General features: G+C 43.6%; 1 protein-coding gene across 2 annotated transcripts in view; it reads left to right on the forward strand.

Annotated features, from left to right (window-relative positions):
- Positions 1-368: 368 nt before the first annotated feature.
- The window catches only part of LOC120920129, a 127,199-nt gene continuing 113,193 nt past the window's right edge, over positions 369-14,374 (forward strand). The window contains exon 1 of one of the 2 annotated variants that reach the window (XM_040332046.1): positions 369-458. The gene's annotated coding sequence lies outside the window, so the exon portion shown is untranslated. The remainder of the gene's footprint in view (positions 459-14,374) is intronic. The other variant, XM_040332052.1, reaches the window with a different exon arrangement.

Below are 14,374 nucleotides of genomic sequence, written 5' to 3' on the forward strand. Positions count from 1 at the left end.
TTTACTGGAACATAGAAGGAAAAAAAACTGTCAGGGATTATAAACTAGGTAGGTACAGACAGTATATACTCCATACAAAGTGGAAAAAAAATAAGTTGTGTAGATAGTACTTTTGTGTTACACGGCGCTCTACTGACATCTACTGGACAAACGTGTGAAAAGCACCAGAGCCGCCCTGGTTGTATTTTTTCCCTTTGGACGATTCCATTGTCTCAGTGGGGGGATATAAAAACCAATCCAGAATGCGAAAATAATCTGTAATGTGTTCCGAGATACAATAACACAATAACTGGTATATTGAACATTTAAAGGACACCCCTGTTTAAAACCAGGTGCTTTTATTTGCATTATTTTATTTTTTTCCCCTGCCGATGCTGTCTTGGTCTCCCCGGTGTTAAAGTGCGGGATGGGGGAGACTGTTATGTTCTTCCGCACAAGCTGCAGCCTCTGCAGAGTAAGTAAGTAAAGTTTGTGTGGTGGTGTGTGTCCGGCTGTGTGCGGGTGGGCGGTGGTGGGTCAGTGATAGGGAGGGGGTGGGGTGGTCTCCGTGTACCCCTTTCTTCCGCCCGGTCAGGGTGCTGGAGAGCCCCCCGGAGGTTGTTTGTGTGTCACCGTGTGTACACCTCTGTGTTCCATTGTATATGACAAGGAGCCCCTTCCTTCCCCCTGCTGTGCTGTGGGCACCATATATAGCGTGAGCAGTGCCTGTCATTGTAGGGAATAGTAAGGGGCTGTGTGTTGTGTAATAGAGGCTCTGTGTTATGTAAGTATGGAGATATACCCAACACACAGGAGTCCCATCCTCCATTCTACTACTACCTATACATAGGAGATGGTGGAACTTTCTACACAGGAGGAACAATCTTCACCCCTCCAGTACTGGGCACATTCACCCCCTTCCTGCCCAGGACAATTTTCAGCAGTGGCAGCCCCCCTAATCCATGCGCCCGTCCCCTAATCTACATGCAGGTCGCCGGACACATGGATTCCAACAGGGGTTTTTCTTTTTAAGCATGTGATTAGAGCCAGAGGCTCGAAAACGGGTGGTCTCAGGGAGCAGAGAACTGAGCCCACCCAGTTGTGTGACAATAGCAAATTAATATTCGCTATTGTCTTCCTGATTCTCCTCCCGACCAGTCAGGAAGTGGGTCCTTAGCCCTGATTGGCCAGCGAGTCTTAGGACTCCCTGGCCAACTGTTACTTGGTGTCCTCAAGTCTGGAGTAGGGTGGTGGACCCTCTTGTCTTGATGACAGGTCCCTGGAGTGTGGGGGAGCAGACGCTGTGGGTAGGAGTAGAAGATCGGGTCATTTTATCTCCTTTTATTGTTCCCCTAGCCAGGGGTCTTCAAACTACGGCCCTCCAGTTGTTCAGGAACTACAATTCCCATAATGCCTAGTCATGTCTGTGAATGTCAGTGTGATACAATGCCTCATGGGATGTTCAGTTCTACAACAGCTGGAGGGTCGTAGTTTGAGGATCCCTGCCCTAGACATAATCAAGCAATCAACCCTCATAGGGTCGCAGTCGCTGGTGTATTAGGAGTTAATCCTTACTAAATTGGAAGTAAAGGCAAAACCTTAGGCCTTTTACACAGGCTTTCCGATCAGGTCCGCCTGTCAGTTTTTTAGGTGTGCCTGATCGGAGTCTCCATTCACTCCTATGGGGCAGCGGATGTCAGAGGTGACATGTTCCCTGACACCAGCTGCTATCCGATCTGATCCTGTCCGTGAGATACAGACGAATTGAGATCCTATTTTCCATCCGTCTGGCGAATCGGATGAAAACGGACAGGCTGATCTCCCCATAGATGAGAGCCGGTGGCTCTGACAGGTCTGTCTTTGCACAGTGAGCGTAGACGGACCTGTCATCTGCCTGCTCAGCGCTGAGCACAGCGGAGTACGCCAGGCGGACCGCCCGCGTGAGAGTGCCCCTAACTAACTCAAAACCTACTCCCTCCCCCATTCTTAGCCGAATCTGTCTAGGAAAGATTGCTTTAATTACCTGTTCTGAAGCTGGTCCCAGGCTGAGTTGTCAGCAGCGGCTTCAGTGTGTAAGAGATTTTGGGCCAGATTCACGTAGAATCGCGGCGGCGTAACTTATCCTAGATAAGTTACACCGCCGCTATTTTTCATCGCAAGTGCCTGATTCACCAAGCACTTGCAAAGAAAACTAAGCCCGCGGCGTAAGGCGGGCCAATTTAAATAGGCGTGTGCCATTTAAATTAGGCGCGCTCCCGCGCCGGACCTACCGCGCATGCTCCGTTTCCGAACTCCCGCCGTGCTTTGCGCGCCGTGACGTAATTTTTTTGAACGGCGACGCGCGTAGCGTACTTCCGTATTCCCGGACGGCTTACGCAAACGACGTTGATTTTTAAATTTCGACGCGGGAACGATGGCCATACTTTAGACAGCAATACACTTGCTGACTAAAGTTAAGGCACCAAAAAAAAAAGTGTAACTTTGCGACGGGAAACTTGACTAGCGGCGACGTAGCGAACGCGAAAAACCATCGTGGATCCGCCGTAACTCCTAATTTGCATACCCGACGCTGGTTTACGACGCAAACCCCCCAGCGGCGGCCGCGGTATTGCATCCTAAGATCCGACAGTGTAAAAACGATTACACCTGTCGGATCTTAGAGCTATCTATGCGTAACTGATTCTATGAATGAGTCGCATAGATAGAAACCGGGATACGACGGCGTATCAGGAGAAACGCCGTCGTATCCCTTTTGTGAATCTGGCCCTTAGTTTTTATTTAGGTTATTATTATCATTATGGCCTATGTTTACACTCTGTTTCAGGTTGATACACTGATACTTGTGCATTTGCAGAGTATTGGTGGCTCATATTACCACCCATACAAACTGTTACATTCTTTCTGACTCACAGCTGCCTTTCATTCCTTACAGGGTCATTCCCTCCCAGCGGCCTGTGATTCCTTGCTGGTGAATGTGCACCACTTTAGAACAGCCCCAGTGCAAGAGATCTTTTATTTGCCCGGAGTTGGGCTTTAACCTCTTCAATACTGGGCACTTTCACTCCCTTCCTGCCCAGGCCAATTGTAGCTTTTCAACGCGGTCATACTTTGAATGACAATTGCGCGGTCATTCAGCGCTGTACCCAAATGACATTTTTATAAAAAAAAAAAAATTCACACAAATAGAGGTTTATTTTGGTGGTATTTAATCACCACTGGGTATTTCATTTTTTTGCTAAATAAACAAAAAAAAAGACCAAACATTTTGGGGGAAAAAACGTGTTTTTTCTAATTTTTGTTATAAAATTCTGCAAATAAATAACCTTTCTTCATTTAGATCAAAATGTAGTTTGCTACATTTCTTTGGTAGAAATAACCCAAATCACTGTATAGTTTTTAGTTTGTGTGAAAGTTAGAGCCCTTTCACACTGTGCCGCCCATAGCGTCGGCGGCAAAACCCCGCTATTTTTACCGACGACGCTATAGGCGGATTTGCGGCGCATTTCAGCCGCTAGCGGGAGGCATTTACCCCCGCTAGTGGCTGAGAAAGGGTTAAAACCGCCCGCAATGCACTGCTGAAGCAGTGCATTGTGGGCGGTATAGCCGCCTTGTCCCATTGATTTCAATTGGGCAGCAGCGGAGGAGAAGCGGTAAACACACCGCTCCTTCTCCGCTCCAAAGATGCGGCTAGCAGGAGTTTTTTTGCCGTCCTGCTAGCGCAGCGCTCCAGTGTGAAAGCCTGAGGGGATAGGAATAGTGAATAGGGACAGATTTTTAAGAGCGTATTGCAGGCGCTATTTTTAAAGCTATAGCGCCTGCAATACGCTCCAGTGTGAAAGGGGTCCACAAACTACAGTATATCTGAAAATCGATTACTCTTTCTTGATGCCCACAAATGTCAGGATATTACAAATACAGTACCCCCAAATGACCCCCTTTTTGGAAAGAAGACAGTTAAAGGTATTTAGTAAGAGGCAAAGCAAGTTTTTTGAAATTGTAATTTTTGTAATTTTTTTTGGTAAATTAAATGTAACATTTTTATTTTATTTTTTTACATACTGTCATCAGTACAGTACAGTACAGCGTCATCATATAACTGGTGTGGCGGTGATCAGGAACACTTTTTCTTTTTCATTACATTTGTTTTTTCTTTTTTAACAAATTTTCTTTTACATATTGTTACCACAACAGAAAAGGGTTACTATAGTAAGTGTGATCAGGATTTTTTTTACACACTGTGATTGCTTATAACAGTATTAATCTCGGTTATAAGCAACCATTTTTTTATGGATGACACCCAGCCATTCAGTGTGTACTATTGTGATTAGCTGTGATTGACCACAGCAAACCACATGGCACAGATGGGCTGCAATTGGCTTAGTCTGGTTGTCTTGGAGGTGTGTTTGGGGTCATTATCATGTTGGAATACTGCCCTGCGGCCCAGTCTCCGAAGGGAGAGGATCATGCTCTGCTTCAGTATGTCACAGTACATGTTGGCATTCATGGTTCCCTCAATGAACTATAGCTCCCCAGTGTCGGCATTTCACTCATGCAGCCCCAGACCATGACACTCCCACCACCATGCTTGGTTGTAGGTAAGACACGCTTGTCTTTGTACTCCTCATCTGGTTGCCACCACACACGTTTGATACCATCTGAACCAAATACATTTATCTTGGTCTCATCAGACCATAGGATATGTTCCAGTAATCCTTAGTCTGCTTGTCTTCATCAAACTGTGGGCTTTCTTGTGCATTTAATGTAGAAAAGGCTTCCTTCTGCAGACCAATTTGATGCAGTGTGCAGCGTATAGTCTGAGCACTGACAAACTGCCACCTCTTCAACCTCTACAGCAATGCTGGCAGCACTTAAATGTCTATTTCCCAAAGACAACCTCTGAGCATGTGCACTCAACTTCTTTGGTTGACCATGGCGAGGCCTGTTCTAAGTGGAACCTGTCCTGTTAAACCGCTGTATGGTCTTGGGCACTGTGCTACAGCTCAGTTTCAAGGTCTTGGCAATCTTCTTATAGCCTAGGCCATCTTTATGTAGAGCAACAATTCTTTTTTTTAAGATCCTCCGAGAGTTCTTGGCCATGAGGTGCCATTTTGAACTTCCAGCGACCAGTATGAGAGAGTGAGAGCGATAACACCAAATTTAACACACCTGCTCCCCATTCACACCTATGGCCTTGTAACACTAACGAGTCACATGACACCGGGGAGGGAAAATGGCTAATTGGGCCAAATTTGGAAATTTACATATTGGCCTAAACTGATGAAGACATTTTTTTTCCATACATTTTTTGGATATTTATTATAGCAAAAAGGAAAAAATATATATATATTTTTTAAATTGTCGCTCTTTTGTTGTTAATAGCGTAAAAAATAAAAACCACAGAGGTGATCAAATATCACCAAAAGAAAGCTCTATTTGTGGGGAAAAAAGCACATCACTTTTATTTGGGTAGAGTGTCGCATTACCGCGCAATTGTCAGTTAAAGCAACACAGTGCCGTATTGCAAAAAATGGCCCGGTCATTAAGGGGGTTGTAATGGTTTGTGTTTTTTCATCTTAATGCATCCTATAAATTAAGGTTAAAAAACACCTGGAAATGACTGCCCCCCCCAGCCCTGTTTTACTTACCTAAACCCGTTCACCTACTGTGCGCGTCCCCTGGCGTCCTCTTCTCCACGGAGTCTGGCTGTTGATTGGATAAATTGATAGCAGCGCAGCCATTGGCTTGCGCTGCTGTCAATCACATGGACACAGTGTGTATGACAGGGAGCGCACCCGCAAGCTAACCCCCTTGGGAGAGAGCTTCCCAGAAGGGGGTTAGCTGATGTGGGGAGGAGCCAAGACAGCCGTTGAGGGACCCGAGAACAGCAGGATCGAGGCTACTCTGTGCAAAACAAACTGCAGAGTGGAGGTATAATATGTTTATTAAAAAAACAAAATAAAAAAAACAAAGTGAAGCAACCCCTTTAAGTGGGAAAATCTTTCCGGTCCTTAAGTGGTTAATCAGGGCTGGGCAAGGCAAGTCCCTCTCAGGCTCTCATGTCTCATACAACCTGTGATGTGTATTTGTACTTACAGTTTTGCTTCGGACTCCACCACCAGATGCGGGTTGTCACCAGCCACACGATGCGGATTGTCACTTGCCACACGTTGCGGGTTGTCACTTGCAACATGTTGCGGATGGTCACTTACGTCACCTGCGGGTTGTCACTTGCCACGTCACATGCCACACGTTGCGGATTGTCACTTGCCACAACGTCACCTGCCACGCGTTGCGTATTGTCACTTGCCACACGTGGATTGTCACTTGCCACACGTTGCGGGTTGTCACTTGCCACACGTTGCTGGTTGTCACTTGCCACACATTGCGGGTTGTTACTTGCCACATGTTGCGGATGGTCACTTGCCACGCGTTGCGGATGGTCACTTACGTCACCTGCGGGTTGTCACTTGCCACGTCACTTGCGGATTGTCACAACGTTACATGCCACATGTTGCGGATTGTCACTTGCCACACGTTGCGGATTGTCACAACGTTACATGCCACACGTTACGGATTGTCACTTGCCACACGTTGCAGATTGTCACAACGTCACCTGCCACACATTGCATATTGTCACTTACTGTGTTTCAGTGTGAATGCAGGCAGCAGAGTGGTTTCGGAGATATTATGCATTATATGTTGCCAAACCACACAGACTTTACACCTTGTTATTAAATCTTACATACAGAACTTACAGAACCTATACTCAGCTTGGGTTTCCTTAATGTAATGCTCCTCCCACTGTACCCTGGAAAACGCAGTATTAGAGCTCAAACAACTGTATATATACAGGTGAAGCTCGGAAAATTAGAATATCGTGCAAAAGTTCATGTATTTCATTAATGCAACTTAAGAGGTGAAACTAATATATGAGATAGACTCATTACATGCAAAGCAAGATAGTTCAAGCCGTGATTTGTCATAATTGTGATGATTATGGCTTGCAGCTCATGACAACACCAAATCCACAATCTCAGAAAATTAGAATATTGTGAAAAGGTACAATATTCTAGTCTCAAAGTGTCACACTCTAATCAGCTAATTAAGCCATAACACCTGCAAAGGGTTCCTGAGCCTTTAAATGGTCTCTCAGTCTGGTTCAGTAGGAATCACAATCATGGGTAAGACTGCTGACCTGACAGTTGTGCAAAAAAACATCATTGACACCCTCTATAAGGAGGGGAAGCCTCAAAAGGTAATTGCAAAAGAAGTTGGATGTTCCCAAAGTGCTGTATCAAAGCACATTAATAGAAAGTTATGTGGAAGGGAAAAAAGTGTGGAAGAAAAAGGTGCACAAGCAGCAGGGATGACCGCAGCCTGGAGAGGATTGTCAGGAAAAGGTCATTCAAATGTGTTGGAGAATTTCACAAGGAGTGGACTGAGGCTGGAATCAGTGCATCAAGAGCCACCACACACAGACGGATCCTGGACATGGGCTTCAAATGTCATATTCCTCTTGTCAAGCCACTCCTGAACAACAAACAACGTCAGAAGCATCTTACCTGGGCTAAAGAAAAACACACCTGGTCTGTTGGTCAGTGGTCCAAAGTCCTCTTTTCTGATGAGAGCAAATTTTGCATCTCATTTGGAAACCAAAGGAACCAGAGTATGTAGGAAGAATGGAGAGGCACGCACTGCAAGATGCTTGAAGTCCAGTGTGAAGTTTCCAGTCTGTGTTGATTTGCGGAGCCATGTCATCTGCTGGTGTTGGTCCACTGTGCTTCAATAAGTCCAGAGTCAACGCAGCAGTCTACCAGTAGATTTTGGAGCACTTCATGCTTCCTTCCGCAGATGAGCTTTATGGGGATGCTGACTTCATTTTCCAGCAGGACTTGGCACCTGCCCACACTGCCAAAAGCACCAAAACCCAGTTCAATGACCATGGGATTACTGTGCTTGATTGGCCAGCAAACTCGCCTGACCTGAACCCCATAGAGAATCTATGGGGCATTGCCAAGAGAAAGATGAGAGACATGAGACCGACCAATGCAGAAGAGCTGAAGGCCGCTATTGAAGCATCCTGATCTTCTGTAACACCACAGCAGTGCCACAGGCTGATAGCTTCCATGCCACGCCGCATTGAGACAGTAATTGTTGCAAAACCAAGTACTGAGTACATGTGCATACTTATACTTTTCGGAGATCTGATATTGTACAATCCTTGTTTTATTGATTGCCTGTAATATTCAAATTTTCTGAGATTGTGGATTTGGGGTTTTCATGAGCTGTAAGCCATAATCCTCACAATTATGACAAATCAAGGCTTGAACTATCTTGCTTTGCATGTAATGAGTCTATCTCATATATTAGTTTCACCTCTTAAGTTGCATTAGTGAAATAAATGAACTTTTGCACGATATTCAAATTTCATCTGTATATATAAAATACATTTTAACGACTCGCATTTGTGTAATGCCTACTTCACTCCTTCTAGAGGTAGTAAAACCGAATCACTGAACCGTATGCTTAGCCAAACGAGGACAATATAGCTAAACTAGAAAGTTAGCAGAATTGGAGAACGATACCGATACCGGAACTTCCGGTAAGAGAATGATTTTCTCTGACCGGCAGTTCCGTAGGGGAACATAGAGCCAGCTTCCCATGCGATTAGGAAGCTGGGCGGCGAGTAATGACCCACCTTGGGGCCTTCTGATTGGCCAGGAAGCCGGTTCCATGCTGATTGGCTTGAAAGCCGGTTTTCAGGCCAATTACAATTTAGCCGGCCAAACAACATGCAGCTGGCTTCCTGGGCAATCAGTCATTACTCTCTGCCCGGCTTCCTGATTGCCCAGAACGCCGGCTCAATGCCAGCGGAAGCACCGATATCGGTCCTCGGCATCAGCGAGTACTGACACAAAATATCGGTACTTGATACCGAAAAAACAATATCGGTGCATCCCTACCTGTAAGATTTTCATCTGTACATGTTGAGGGAAATTAAACGATAAAATGAAGTATACAATCTCAGGATATGTAATATTAGAAGTTAGAAATTTATTCTTTTGGTATAAAGACTATACTAAAAAACAAAACATTCTTGTTTTGCTCAGATGCCTAGGAAGCCAGCTTGTGAAAGTGAGGACATTATCAAAGTCATCTGTGCTGCAAAGGGAAAAATCATTACAGGACAAACAATAGCAGTTCCCTCAGACAAAGTATGGGTTGACTTGTGTCAACAATTAAACAACAAACTGTCACCCAAAAACCTTTATACATTTGTAAAGACAAACCTACACAATATATAGCAAGTCCTTGGTCTATGCAAAGATGTCAAAGATATCGATAAACAAACTTCCAATGGTGACAGCCCAGAAGGTGCAGATAGTCATTCATCAATTTAGTATTATAAGATTCAGTTTGAATTCAGTCTCTCTTTTCAAAGATGGTTAGGAATCTAGCCTGAGAAAATAATTTACAATGACAAATCCATGTACACTGGGAAAAGAGAATGCACCATCTTAAAACCCATTGCATGGACTCGCATCTTGAATGAAGAGATCTGGAAAAAATATCAAGTCAACATGCGCACCTAAATTCAAGCGGGCAACAATGTATCCAAATGTTGCATCTTGCTACATAGATATAATAGGGTGCTGCACTGAGTGTAATGCACAGCTATCCATAACAGTTGACAACGTACCAGAGATTGGCAAACCTGTATTGCTTAAGTGCATGATCTGCAAAATTGACAACAGTCCCCACACAGGAAATTCTAAACGCAAATTATCAGGAGATTTGAGAAGGAGTGTCAAAAGAACTCTGGGAAGGATGGAAACAAGCATATGTATGGCAGGCAGCTGAGGCCCACAAAGTTATGGATATTGGTGACCCTGAGCCGAGTCAACTACCAAATCTGGCAACATTACGAAAAGCCAAACAAGAGATGGGCCATAAGGACCCAATCCTTTCATTACAACTCTTTAAATACAGTGTTCCCCATAATGGAAGCATACACAACATAGGCTTGGATAATTTTTTTTGCAATTACCAAAGGAAGTCAAAGAACATAGGCTCCTATGTGAGTTTTGATGCAACAGGTTCAGATGTGAAAAAACTAAAGAGACCTGTTGACATTTCAGGACATCTTTTTGTATCAAGGAGTTTTAAATTCATTTGGAGACTGGTCCTAGTAGTGCTGATGCTTTCTGAGAGCCATACTAGAAGCAGTCTGATTTCTCCCTTGCTTTGCTTGGAGTACTAGTTCAGGCCTTCACCTTTTACCCAGACTTATATAAATGAGTATTTTGGAGTGCTGACCAGAAGTAGCTCCTCAAACCTGCCTCCTTGCTTCATTAGAATTGATGCCACACACTGTATCAAGCTCATTAGCCGATGGGAATGCCTAAGACAAAAAGGAAACGGTGAGCAAATTCTACCTCAGAGCAATGGCACAACTTCTTCAATCAAATTCACTGGATGATGCAAGGGAGCTCAATCATTCAATTTCAGTTGTTGCATTTAGCGAATCAGAAGGGATTGACGACAAAGGCATACCTGTTATATCTAAGACATGCAAAACTCAACTGAAGAGACGTATCGCAGAGGGATGTCTCTTGGCTAGTGTGACTGAAGATGATGATTTAGTGGCGATGAGCAAACAGGAAAATTTGACAATTCAAACAGACCTGAAAATATGGGTAACATAAATTTGTGAAAGGAGTAAGATGCTTGCTGCAAATCATGGTGACCGAGATAACTTACATTTTCTTTCAGAGCTTGTCCCTAGTGTTATAAGAACGGCATGTTACCTTCCGCTTTGGACAGCTGTCATGGTCCCACACTTCAAAAGTGTGAACATAACGACAAGCTCTGCAAGTGTTGAGGCTAAATTGAAAAATATAAAACATGGACTCTTCAAACATGAATGCCTGCCTATCAAAATTTACCATTTTGTGATTCGTCACCTTGAATTCATGGAACGCAAAAGGAGGCTTTCTTCTTTACCAATAAGGAAAGCAGATTACAGTGAAGAAATGAGTGAAAAAAACGATAAAACAAGTAACAACTGTGAGGTTCCATGCACACTGGAATAAAAAACGTTGCTTCTACAGGAGTTTTGTGTTCTGCCTGTAGAAGCAACTCAATGTTACCCTTTGTGTCCATACACATTAGGACGTTAAGAGGCATATTTTTTAAAATAACGTTTAGAGGCAGGAAAAAAAAACCTTCTCATTTGCGTTTCTGATTGGAGCTCACTGGCAGAAAAAACGTAAAACTCTCCTAAACTCATCTAAACGTTGTACAAAAAATGCTCTATATGGAAGTTTTTTACTCCAAAAAGAACAGACGTTTTTTTAAGCCCAGTGTGCATGGAGCCTGAAGAGAATCCACAGATTAATGTAAAAGTAAAAGAAGAAAGTAGAATGCAAGAGGAGCATGTTGAGAACTGGAAAGGCCTCAATGCCGCGTACACACAATCATTTTTCGGCATGTAGAAAAAACCTTTGTTTTTCCAACTTCATCATTAAAACGACGTTGCCCACACACCATCATTTTTAAAAAATACTATAGCAAAGCGCGGTGACGTACAACGGCACTATAAAGGGGAAGTTCAATGCGGATGACGCCACCCTTAGGGCTGCTTTAGCTGATTCCGTGTTAGTAAAAGACGATTCACGCTTTTCTGTCTGTTACAGCGTGATGAATGTGCTTACTCCATTATGAACGGTTGTTTTACCAGAACGAGCGCTCCTGTCTCATAACTTGCTTCTAAAGAATGCGCAGGTTTTTAATGTCAATTTAGCCCACACACAATCATTTTTTACAACCCGAAAAACGACATTGTTTAAAACGTCGTTAAAAACGCAGCATGTTCGAAAAAAAATGTTGTAATTTTTCAGAACTTGAAAAATTATGTGAAGCCCACACACGATCATTTTAACCACTTGAGACCCGTAGGACGTCAAATGACGTCCTGGACTTTGTGCGGTGATATCTGAATGATGCCTGCAGCTACAGGCATCATTCAGATATCGCCGTCTTCAGCCGGCGATTCTGTGCACCAGAAGAACGATCAAAGCTGCCCGGAGAGCGAATCGGCCGGCGCTCGTTGGTGTACCATAGAGATGACTGGTGACCAGACGGTCACAGTCATCTCTATGACCGTCGGAGGACCGGGCGCGACGTTATGACGTCACGCCCGGTACCCGGAAGTAAACAAAGCCGCAATCGCGGCTGTCGGCATGTAATCGGTGATTTTTTTTCCACCAATTTCATGCTTGTAAGCCTGTAGGAGAGATATGGGGTCTTATTGACCCCACATCTCTCCATAAAGAGGACCTGTCACAGTGATTCCTATTACAAGGGATGTGTACATTCCTTGTAAAAGGAAAAAAGTGATCAAAAAAAAAAAATGTCAAAAAAAGTGTAAAAATAAAAAAATGAAGTAAAAAAAAATAATCAAATAATAAAAAAAAAAATTTAAAACGCCCCTGTCCCGATCGCTCGCGTGCAGAAGCGAACGCACATGCAAGTCTCGCCCACATATGTAAACACCGTTCAAACCCCACATGTGAGGTATCATCGCGTGCGTTAGAGCGTGTGCAACAATTCTAGCACTAGACCTCCTCTGTAACTCAAAAATAGTAACCTGTAAAAAAATTTAAAGCGTCGCCTATGGAGATTTTTAAGTACCGAAGTTTGGCGCCATTCCATGAGTGTGCGCAATTTTAAAGCGGGACATGTTAGGTATCTATTTACTCGGCGTAACATCGTCTTTCACATTATACAAAAAAATTGGGCTAACATTACTGTTTTGTTATTTTTGAATTCATGAAACAGTTTTTTTCCCTAAAAAAAGGCGTTTGAAAAATTATTGCGCAAATACCGTGCGAGAAAAAAAGTTGCAATGACCGCCATTTTATTCCCTAGGGTGTCTGCTAAAAAAAATATATATAATGTTTGGGGGTTCTGATTAATTTTCTAGCAAAAAAATTGTGATTTTTACATGAAGGAGAGAAGTGCCAAAATAGGCCCGGTAACAAAGTGGTTAAATAACATTTAAAAAAAAAAAAAATTTTCATGCCGAAAAATGATCGTGTGTACGCGGCATCAGTGTTCCTCCAAAAAAGAGACTATCCTACCTCACTCCTTGCTCTGAGTGGTTGCATATGGACACAAACCTGGAAAAATAAAGGTAAAAAGTTCTGAAAAACGACAATCATTTAGCTAAAGTACCTATAAAAATAAACAAAATGCTTGTAAGTGTCATACCTGTGAGTTTTGATTCCCTTTGCCTATGTCTTTGCTGTGCATTCTGTGTTCAGATAGCACTGAAAGATGGGCTACATCTAAATCTGTCCAAATGTCTGAAGCCATTACTTTCACCTCAAGAGTGTCCAAAGAATTGCAAAACCAAGGATGTAACGTCATTGAAATAGCTTTGCAATGGCTCAGTCACACATACAGGGCCAGATTAAGAACATCATGGGCCTGGTGCTGAAGATTTTGGTGGGGCCTTTTAGGCTGCATTCACACCTCCGCGACAAGTAACGCCGCGTACGCGGCGTATTTTGCTGCGAATAGTGTAACTTTTTTTTTACAAATCCTTCCTATTGCTTTGTATGGCCGAATGCCAACTTTTTTTCATGCCGCAGGTGTACGGCGTCTATGAGATGTGAACCATCTCATAGACAGCAATGGGAATTCTCCCCTCCAGCGGCACGAGCGGCCGTCGTCGGGCGTTTTGTCGCGGAGGTGTGAATGGGGTGTAATAAATAATAAATAAATGCGTGGGAATGACATGAACGCAGCCCAGCCAAGGCAAGTGACCAAAGGCACAGAACCCAGAAGGAAGACCGGGTGAAGATGTAAGCGCCCGGGCCCCGCCTGATTCATCGCAGCACTGGAGGGCTCAGTCTGAAAATTGAGGTGTACACTAATGTGCTAATATGCTGTGCATACTTGTACGTTGTGGCATAACCTACCCCAGGGCCTCTAAAAAGCAGTAATGTCAGGAAAGTTTACTACTGCTTTATTATCACAGGATCCCAGGAGCCTCTCATGGGGCCCCCTACTGACCTGGTGGACGGTGGCCCTTGGGAAGTGCCTAAGTGCACAGTTGCCAACATTTAAAAAATATTTTCAGGGCCACTTTTTTATATAAGTGCTATAATTAGAGTAGCTGAGATCCCCGATGTTCCTCTATACATCATAGTAGTAATCACAAAATTAAATGAGTACTAATAATGGGGCAGAACAAATATGAGAACTGATATTTCCTTTAGTTGAACTAACAAAAGTGTGTCCATTCTAGAGCTGGTAACATTGAGGATATTCAGTATAATTTTAAAGAACTGTTTTTGTGGGTAAGTGACATAGGGGAGGAGTATGGACG

Source organism: Rana temporaria, chromosome 1 (genome assembly GCF_905171775.1).
Source record: "Rana temporaria chromosome 1, aRanTem1.1, whole genome shotgun sequence".
NCBI classification, from domain to species: domain Eukaryota; kingdom Metazoa; phylum Chordata; class Amphibia; order Anura; family Ranidae; genus Rana; species Rana temporaria.